The 10,481-nt window shown below is 50.4% G+C and overlaps 1 protein-coding gene across 1 annotated transcript in view; it reads left to right on the top strand.

Moving 5' to 3' along the window:
- Window positions 1-6,555: 6,555 nt before the first annotated feature.
- Window positions 6,556-10,481, top strand: part of HCK (HCK proto-oncogene, Src family tyrosine kinase) — a 31,288-nt gene continuing 27,362 nt past the window's right edge. Inside the window, exon 1 of the mRNA XM_054046388.1 lies at window positions 6,556-6,855. The gene's annotated coding sequence lies outside the window, so the exon portion shown is untranslated. The remainder of the gene's footprint in view (window positions 6,856-10,481) is intronic.

Raw genomic sequence — 10,481 nt, 5'->3', positions numbered from 1 at the left:
CAGTGCAATGTGGGTGAGTTCTGGAGGGAACCTCAGCCAAAGGGCGGGTCTCTGTAATGTGGGGCCTTGGAGGCGGTGGTGGGGGAAGTGAAGGGGATTCTCCCATGTGAGTGAGTCACTTTTCAGTGCTGGAGGCAACACTGCAGTAACAGTTCTCGTTACTCATGGTCAGTGAGCGGCGAAGACATCCTGTTTCCCATTTCACCCCAAAGCGCATGGCGGGTGGCAGGGATAGAATCATAGAACAGGAATGGACCTCGAGAGGTCATCTAGTCCAGTCCCCTGCACTCACGGCCGGACTAAGTATTATCTAGACCATCCCTGACAGGTGTTTGTCCAACCTGCTCTTAAACATCCCCAATGATGGAGATTCCACAACCTCCCTAGGCAATTTATTCCAGTGCTTAACCACCCTGACAGTTAAGAAGTTTTTCCTAATGTCCAACCTAAACCTCCCTTGCTGCAATTTAAGCCCTTTGCTTCTTGGCCTATCCTCAGAGGTTAAGAAGAACAATTTTTCTCCCTCCTCCTTGTAACAACCTTTTATGTATTTGAAAACTGTTATCATGTCCCCCCCTCAGTCTTTTCTTTTCCAGACCAAACAAACCCAATTTTTTCAATCTTCCTTCATAGGTCATTTTCTAGACCTTGAATCATTTTGGTTGCTCTCCTCTGGACTGTCTCCAATTTGTCCACAACTTTCCTGAAATGTAGCGCCCAGAACTGGACACCATACTTCAGTTGAGGCCTAATCAGCACGAAGTAGAGCGGAAGAATTGCGTCTCATGTCTTGCTTACAACACTCCTGCTAATACATCACAGAATGATGTTTGCTTCTTTTGCAACAGCATTACACTGCTGACTCGTATTTAGCTTGTGGTCCACTATAACCCCCAGATCCTTTTCCGCAGTATTCCTTCCTAGGCAGTCATTTCCCATTTTGTATGTGTGCAACTGATTGTTCCTTCCTAAGTGAAGTACTTTGCATTTGTCCTTATTGAATTTCATCCTATTGACTTCAGACCATTTCTCCAGTTTGTCCAGATCTTTTTGAAGTTTAATCCTATCCTCCAAAGCACTTGCAATCCCTCCCAGCTTGGTATCGTCCACAAACTTTATAAGTATATACTCTATGCCATTAGCTAAATTATTGATGAAGATATTGAACAGAACTGGACCTAGAACTGATCCCTGTGGGACCCCACTTGTTATGCCTTTCTAGCATGACTGTGAACCACTGATTACTACTCTCTGGGAACGGTTTTCCAATCAGTTCTGCACCCACCTTATAGTAGCTCCATCTAGGTTGCATTTCCCTACTTTGTTTATGAGACGGTCATGCGAGACAGTATCAGAAGCTATACTGAAGTCAAGATATACCACATCTACCACTTCCCCCCTATCCACAAGGCTTGTTACCCTGTCAAAGAAAGCTCTCAGGTTGGCAGGGATAGTGCTTTCTGCTGCTCTGGGCCTGGTGGGAATCAGGGACTCTTCTGATCTGAAATGAGTTATTGCTGTGCCAGAGGGCCCCTCCCACTCAAGATAACAAGTCAGGGTGGGTAAGCAGCTGGCCATCTCCTCTCCACCGGCTGAGGTCTCTCATGGTGGCTGATAAGCAAAGAGATCATTACATCAGAGCCACAGATGTGGAGTAATTTGCATTTCACAAAAGGAAGTTCCCACCCTGCAAATCAACTTCCTGCTCAGCAAAGAGCCAGAGCCGTCCCCCATTTGCAGAGGGTTTCTCACCCCATGCCCTATGGGCCTGCGCCTGCTCCCACTGAATTCAGTGGCAAAAGCTCCTGTGGGAACAGGTTTGGGCACTTCATCAGCAGAGCTCACTCACTCTTGGCCAATGAATCTGTGTGAGGCAGCGTGGTCCAGTGGTTGGACCTGGGAGGTTGGGCCCAAGCAGCTGTCAGCATTTCCAGCACAACGTGGGCTCCGCCTGGGGATAGACCACGCCATGGCTAAAACGCCTGGAGCCTATATGCTCACGCTCCCACTGTTGGGGCTGCCCGGGCACTAGTGCCCTGCTGGGAAACTTTCAGCCCAAGCTCCATGCATCCCTGGCGTGACCCTAAAGTTCTCCTGCGCTTTGGTGCAGAGTGGGGCTGCTGGTAATCCCTGGCTCTCGCACCCCCCAGACCAGCCTCCTGGTAGCTCTCGCGCCCTGCTTCCACGCGTGAGCAGAGGGAAAACAGGGCAACGGCAATCAGAAATTGGCCTTTCTGCTTCCCCTTTCTCCCCCCACCCCAGGGCCGGCTTTGGCTTTTTTGCCGCCCCAGGCAAAAAGGCTCCCGCCGCCCCCACGCCCCCGCGCAGCATGGCAGGGAAGGGCGCCGAGCCTGGCCGCGGGCTGCTCTCACCAACCGGCCGGAGCCCCGGGAGGAGGGCAGAGAGCCCACCGCGGCTCCGCTCTCCCCGGCGGCCAGAGCGCCGGGAGGAGGGCAGAGAGCCCAGTTGGGGCTCCGCTCTCCCTGGCGGCCAAAGCGCTGGGGGAGGGCGGCGAGCCCAGTCACGGCCCCGCTCTCCCCGGCGGCCAGAGCGCTGGGAGGAGGGCGGAGAGCCCGGCCGGGGCTCCGCTCTCCCTGGCGGCCAGAGCACCGGGGGAGGGCGGCGAGCCCACCGCGGCTCCGTTCTCCCTGGCAGCCGGAGCACCGCAGGGAGGGCGGCGAGCCCAGTCACGGCCCTGCTCTCCCCGGCGGCCAGAGTGCCAGGGGGAGGGCGGCGAGCCCACTGCGGCTCCGCTCTCCCGGGCGGCCGGAGCCGGAGCACCGCACCGCGCTGCCCTCCTCCAGGTGCTGCCCCAAGCACAAGCTTGGTGGGCTGGTGCCTGGAGCCAGCCCTGCCCCCTCCCCCCACAACAGAGGCAGCACATCACAGCTGCGTCCCCCAAGTTACGCTCCAGTCTGCAAGTGCAACGTTCACTTGTGCACAGCTGACCAGGATATGGTCTGTTTGGTGTTATTGACTGTGCGTCTTGCTGGAGCACCTTGAGGCCCCCGTCAGGGATCGCGGCCCCACTGGGCCAGGTGCTGCACACACACGTAACAAAAATGTGGGCCTTGCTGCAAGGAGCTTCCAATCTGCGTCTCTGTCCCTTTGTGCCTTTAGCTGCTTTAGTTCTTACAGTCCTGCCTGGCAGAGCACAAAGCCCACCCCAGAGCGTGGGGTTCCCCTCGCCAGGTGATCTCGGGAGGGCCATCCATGTTTCAGCTCTCTTGTTTGCACCATTTCCTCCAGCAGCCCAAGGGGTTAACATGGAGCATGGCTCTGCCAGTTCCCTTTTCTAATCTTGGTGCATTTACAAAGACCATGTGTGAGAATAACAGGAAAATGTCTCCCTAGCAGTGCCAGCACCCACAGCCCAGAGCTCAGCACAGCAGAAGGGAAGTCCTTGGTCCCGTCTTTGCCAGCTGGCTTGCCCCTGCTTCTTCGCTGGAGACCAGTTCTGTTACTGACATCCAGGGCAGGAAGAGATGGCTGGGCTAGTCGGAGAACTCCCAGGGCTGCAGTTAACTGGCCTAATTTCCAACTCACTCAAACCCTGTAAGCTGAAAACGTGACTTGAGCGTGGCTGCTCTTGGGTTCATGCCCCACACAGGAGAGAGTTTAGCGACAAGGTGGAGTGGGGGGAGAGAGAGAAATCCTAATGAAAGCTAAAGCCAGCTCCCAGACCCTACGCCAGGAACCCTGTGAAGCAGTCTAGATTAGAGGGGCTTCTCTCTCCCTCAGACAGAGGTCGGGCTGTCTAGCAGCTAGGAGATCGGGTTGTTTTTATTGAAATCATGGTTGGGAACATAAAAACACCTGGGTTTAAATTACAAGGTGAAGAAAGGATTTGTAAATACACAGGAACCTTAAAAAGCACCCAAGAAGGTTGCTGACCCCACGAGGGTCACCCATTCCCTGAACAGCATCATATTAGCTGTCAGTGGGTCAGATCGGTGACACAAGCACAACCGTCCAAATAATCCGAAGAAGTGGGGTTTTTTTGCATCCGAAGAAGTGGATTTTTTACCCACGAAAGTTTATGCCCAAATAAATCGGTTAGTCTTTAAGGTGCCACCGGACTCCTCGTTGTTTTTGTGGACACAGATGAACACGTCTACCCCCTGATACTTGGTCCAAACAATCGTGCATCTAGGAAAGATGTGCCCAGCGTGTCTGCCCTGGGCAAATGTGGACACCAGAGCTCTGAAAGGCGGCCCCGCCTCCTAGCTACACTTTCCCTGAGGACCGCTGGATGAGCCTGCGGCTTTGTGCTCCTGTTCAGTGCTAACAGTCAGCGACTTGTGTCACCAGCAAGGCACAGGAACATACCAGGAAACGCCTGCTGGCATCTAGTTATTTATTGAAAACAAAAAAGAAATATGCAAATGTATATACAAATTAGGTGTCATTCTCAGGACTCCTAGGAAGCTTCCAGTAAGGCCCCCTAGACTGTGTCAGGACTTTGAGCAAGCCCCCGTCTGAGATAAGTGTGTGTCCCTCCCTGCTTGTCTGTCCTGGGGGTTGTGCTCTCACTTCTGGAGTCTGCAAATTGTATTCCACTAGAGCGGCTCCACACCCCCGGCCAGTGTCCCACTCACTAGACCAGTGATACTCAGACCTCAAGGGCTCAGGAGCCAAATTAGTGATCAACTGTATCCGAAAGAGCCGCAGGAGTGTGAATTCATTGTTCCAGTTACTCTCTCTCTATATTCTCACAGCAAAATGACTGACCCAGTACTATTTTACCAACTACAATTGATTAATAACATAATAAAAGCACCCCGATTGGTTACTAACTTAGACTGGTTAATAATTCAATCAGACACTGCTTTGAGATCATGTGCTGCAAAGATCTGCAGCAGACACATTCAAGAGCCACTTGTGGATTGCAAGCCTCAGTCTGAGTATTGCTGTTCTAGGCCATGCTGCCTCCCTGGTCAGAGGTTTCTGATTCTGGTTTTACTGCTAAAATACCATCTTCCCTCTGCATGACACCTCAGCCAGTGCTGCAGAAGGGAACACCCATCGCCTGTCAGCAGCTCAGGCTGCAGAACAACTGCTTCTGGTTCTAATTGGTTGAGCACCAAGCCTGGCATGGTTCTAGCTTTCTAAAGCCTAGACATGAAAATTGCCTTCAGTGCAAGAAGTCACGAGATGGGAGTGGAGTGAGAGGCTTGGTCATTTGACTGGGGGGACCATCCTGCCTGCCAGTGCCAAAGAAAACTGAAATCAGGAGAGGCTAGGGTGACCAGATGTCCCAATTTTATAGGGACAGCCCCGATTTTTGGGTCTTTTTCTTATATAGGCTCCTATTACCCCCCACCCCAGTCCCGATTTTTCACACTTGCTGTCTGGTCACCCTAGGAGAGAGGCCCACTGGCCCTACAATAGGGAGAGGGGAATGACCCTTTCTGACTTGCAGTTTCCTGCTCTGCTGAACTCAGATACCCTCCTCCAGCTGCTGCCCCTCCTACCACTTCTTCCTAGGCTGCTGCCTCCCCCGGCACTGAGCTAGCCACCTGCTCTGAAATGCTGCCCCTTCAGGTTTTACTCAAGGTAGCTCAGAATGAAGGTCCTTTGGCCATTAAATTACACTTCCTGGTGGAAAACCACACCCGCAAGGTCACTGGGAGCAATCGCCTACATCTTCTGAGAGGGGTCTTCCCGCCAGCAGGACCCTGACCTGGCCCATTCCCTGCAGACACGAGCAGGTTGATACTCAGCAGTCTGAAAGGAGGAGTGAGGCATTCAAATGGGAGAGGTGGCCAGTCAGAATTTGCTGCCTGTTGTTCCAGGGAAGGGAACAGGGATGGAGAATGCTGGAAATGGGCAAACACATCCCAGAACTGCCACTGCTAACCAGGAGGAGGAAGGAGGTGCTGAGAGTTCATTAAGGGCTTGATCCAGTCTGGCTCCAATACTGCTAAGGGAAATGCTCCTTAGCCATTTCCAAGCAGGGAACAGATTCTAAGGAGGCACACACTAGGATGGGAAGCCATTTCAGGAGACAGCGCCTCATGGCAGGGACACCATCAGAACTTCTGAACTTTCTCCTGCCAACTGGCTGGATGTTATAAGAACTGACAAATGCTGATATGGACCACTGTTCCCAGGCCCATCACTTCACCCCTGTGCTGGTATGGCAGCTCCAAGTCTGAGCATCTCTACTCACCTCACCTTTAACCAGGGTAACTGTGGAACTGGTCCCTGTGGATACGGGTGAAGGAAGGCTCCAACCACTGTTTGCCAGGTAAATATCAGACAGAGAAGAAAAACAGACAAAACCCTCCACCCCCAAGCCCCTGAGCAACATCTGGGCTGTATGGCCTAATGCCGGCGTCATGGCTTGGAGAGCAGGGAGGGGAAGTTCAGAGGTATTTCCTCTTTTCTCTTCCCCAGAGACTGTGAGCTAGTTTGTGCTTCAGACGAGTGACCTCCCCTTGTCCCCTCCTCTTCCACCCCTGTGACTGCCCCAGTGATGGGAAGGGGGCCAGCTGGGCATTCCAGTGCAGCTAAGCAAGAAAAAACAGTCTCTGAGCAGTTCCGGTGGCACTTCTGCAGGGCTGTGTGCGTCTCTTGTTGCTCTTCTGTTTCATTCACCCAGACTCTCCGTGCTCTGCCTCGCTGGGGCATGGGGAGCTACGGGGGCACAAATTAACGGATGGAAAGAAATATTTTTATGTCCTATGTGAATATTGTGTCCTGACCTCGTCAGCCCGCTAGGAGTCTGCTAAAATCCCAGAACATGGCCTAGCAGCTTCATCTAACCTCTGGAGGGAGCTTGACCACAAAACACTGGATCGTACTAATAATACTTAGCACCTGCCATCAGAGGATCTCAGAGCACTTTCTAAGGTGAGTAATGTCATTATCCCCATCTTACTGAAGCCAAGGTATAGGGGTGAAACGACGGGGCTGAGGCTCCACAGAGAGTCACTAACAGAACAGAGGCCAGTGCCCTGTTCCCAGACCCAGCAGGGCATAGACACTGGAGCTGGCAAAGACAGGTCAGGGAATTCATCCACCTACCCATGCAGGATGCAGCCCCCCCTGTTAGAAGACTCTCAGGATATTAAATTCATGCTGCCCTTGATTTGAGGACAAGCCCAGACTGGCTTATAAAACTTGATCTGATTTGAGGTCCTTTCATAAAACCGGGATTCTTTAGACAAAGTTTACTGCCATTTAATACGTAAATCTACTATCACGTTATTCATATTGCAGTGCACTTGCTAGTGTATATGTGTGCCATTTGCCTCTTCTGGAGAGAATTACAAATGTTCAGCTGTGTGTCATATCACCTATAGTGCTAATGGAGAGTCTTCTGTGGCTAAGGAAGCAGGGCTCTGTGATACTGGAGGAGAAGCAACTGAGTTATTTCCATATCATTGCTGTGATGCTCCAAAGGGTTGAGGTGTGTAGTACAGTGACAGTTGTGAAGTCCTAGCTGGCTACAGCAGGGATACAATGTACAGTGAGATAAAGGAGTTAGTAGGAGGGCCTGGACCCAGCTTCTGGGATGGAGAGAAATCGGTCATTGCACTTACCATCTGGTGTCATTCTCCCTTTGGGGATTTTATTCCTCACCATCTCTTCCTATTACCTCTGCCCATTCATAATGCACCCCCATCCTCTCATGAACAAGGTTTCTCTCCCGGACCCGCTGGGAGGAGGGAGGTGAGGCTGGGGATTTACACACTTCGGGATCCAAAGCAGCACACTGCAACATGTCTAATGTGTCATAAATACCCGACCCCCATTTGTGTGGCTAATTACCTGCTAGAAATACATGGAGTAGTCTGGAAATGGCAATGGGACATCAGCTACACATGTTTGTATAACGAAGCCCAGAACTGCATGTGATTTATATAGACCCTGATCATAAAAGGGGGAGTGTGTGATGGTCTTCAAAGGCTCAGAATGCTGGAATGCCACAACTCCAATGTCTACATTAAATCTCTCTCTCTCTCTCTCTCTCTCACACACACACACACACACACACACACACACACACAAATTAAGGTTGCAAAGTCAAGCACTCAAAATTTAGGAAATGCCAGAATTAAGGATGCCAGTGCAACCTTAATTCACCCCCCCTTGTGCATATACAATACAATACAGCCTTTAATTATGTGATGACATGCTATTTTTTTCCACAGGCCCTCTGCCTCACTCAGTGCCCAGGCCAGTTAATGAGCAACAGTTCAACGTTTTATTTTATCTTCATTGTTCAGTGTGTGCCCCAGCCCTTATCTACCACACCCTATTCAAACACCGCTCTGAAGATGGAATTATTAATTACCTCATAGACCTTGTCTATGGTGCTCATCACTATACTGTGTGAGTGCTTCACAAATACTAATTCATTTATTATCGCATGAGATGAAGGGGTGGTGTGACTCCCGCCCCCATTTTCCAGATGGAGAACAGAAGAGATTGTGAAAAGTTTCCACTAATTTTGGGTGCCCAAATTCAGAGGCCTCGGATCTGATTTTGCAGCCTATTTAGCATTGCGTAGCACTGTATGTGTTCAAAGCCCAGCGCCCATTGATTTCAGCGCAGCTGGGAGTGCTCAGCACTGCTGCCAACCAGACGCCAGGGTCTCAGGTGGTGCACTCAGAAAATGAGGTGCACACAATTAGGGACCTCCTGGGCAATGCTTGGCTTAAGTAAGCATCACAGTTTCAGTGTAACTCCATTCCCCTTCTGCAATCCCTTGAGGGCATCCATTTAAAGGTTTCTGTTTCCCATCCATCACTTCTCGATCTCCTTTCTGGCTGAAGATTTGAAGGCTGCACAGCTCCCTGCCTTCAGTGTGCTATGCCCAGCAAGCCAGGCTGCCCAAACAGGTCAGTGTCTGTGCTTTGCTTTCTCTCTGAGGGCTATGAGTGAAGTCAGAGCTGTCACTGTACTGCATACCTCAACCATTTAAAGCTTTACCGCAAGGATGGGGAGAAAACTCAGCTGCTTCTGCTCCAACATCACAGATTCCTGCTCCCTTAGCCACAGAAGACTCTCCATTAGCACTATAGGTGATATGACATGCAGCTGAGCAGTTGTGATGCTCTCCAGAAGAGGCAAGTGGCACACACATACACTAGCCAGTGCACTGTAATATGAATAACATTATAATAGATTTATATATTAAATTCAAGTGCCCCAGTGAACTACCTGCAGTTATGTCACCACACAGCTCCTTCTAGGCAAGCACAATTATTCTTAAGATAAAAGTGTTACAGAGAAAACATATTAAAACAATAAAAGAATCTACATGCATGCTAAAAATCTTACCAGCTGTCACCCATCAGTCTTATGGAGCACTAGTAGGTAAAATCCTTCCAACCCTTCCCCCAGGATTGGGACTCCCCTTGGACAGAAGGTCCTGTCCATTTGCTGGATCAGAAAGCAGGCCAGGAGCCAGTTTATACTCAGGCTATTTATCCAGAAGTCATTTCTTTGTCTATTGGTGTCTGGAGAATCCAGTTTGAACGAGTATAGGCAAGCGTCCCCAAGAGGCGGTACCTGTTGTGTGGGCAGGGGGGTTACCACCTGGTTGATTTGCCTTAGTCACTACCCATAGTGCTTAGTTCTTGAGGAGCTGTAGCAGCCCGTCCCCTTGGAGAAGAACACAATCGGACATCATCCATTTGTTTAAAACAATGGACCCCAAAGATACTGCTGGAAATTGTTCTGTCTGTCACCCAGCATCACATAGGAACTCTGGGGCAGAGTCAGGGATAAAATCCAGTTCTCCACGGCAGTATTCATCTGCCTTAGCCATGAGACCATCCTTTCCCTTCCTTCAAACCCACACCTCATTCACTACACCGCCCTGACTAAACGCTAAAGCCAGTTCATGTTGTGCACCAAACGAGACAGTGGTTCTGTCAAAAAATAGTAGGTGATCATGTAATTGAAGACTGTATCATCATGCAGATACACAAAAGGGGGCTGAAGTAAGGTTGCAACGGCAACCTGAATTCCAGCATTTCCTTACTTTTGAGTGCTTGACTTTGGCACCTTAATACTGTTCTTTTAACATAGTTACCAGGACTAATTTCCTAGATTTCTAACAGCAAATCAAAAAAACAAAACAAAAAACAACCCCACTTCAGAAATTCCATCATGTAGCATCATAATGACACCAGCATTGTTCTTACCCACGAAAGCTTATGCTCCCAATACTTCTGTTAGTCTCAAAGGTGCCACAGGACCCTTTGTTGCTTTTTACAGATTCAGACTAACACGGCTACCCCTCTGATACTTGACACCAGCATGGTTCATCGGGAGGGTTGGAACCTCTGGATCCAGCCACTCAGACCTCTGCCCCTTGACGTAATGGAGTAACTGTTAGCAGTAGTAGGCTGCATCCTCTAGGTGGACCAGCACTAGAGGGGAATAAGCCACACACTTTGCCAGAGGGTTTCACAGATATTTGCTGATAGCCAAGGAATGGATTCTGGAATCTCGGGCTCCGTTCC

Source organism: Malaclemys terrapin, chromosome 12 (assembly GCF_027887155.1).
Source record: "Malaclemys terrapin pileata isolate rMalTer1 chromosome 12, rMalTer1.hap1, whole genome shotgun sequence".
NCBI classification, from domain to species: Eukaryota; Metazoa; Chordata; order Testudines; family Emydidae; genus Malaclemys; species Malaclemys terrapin.
This window is presented reverse-complemented; position numbering and strand designations above follow the sequence as displayed.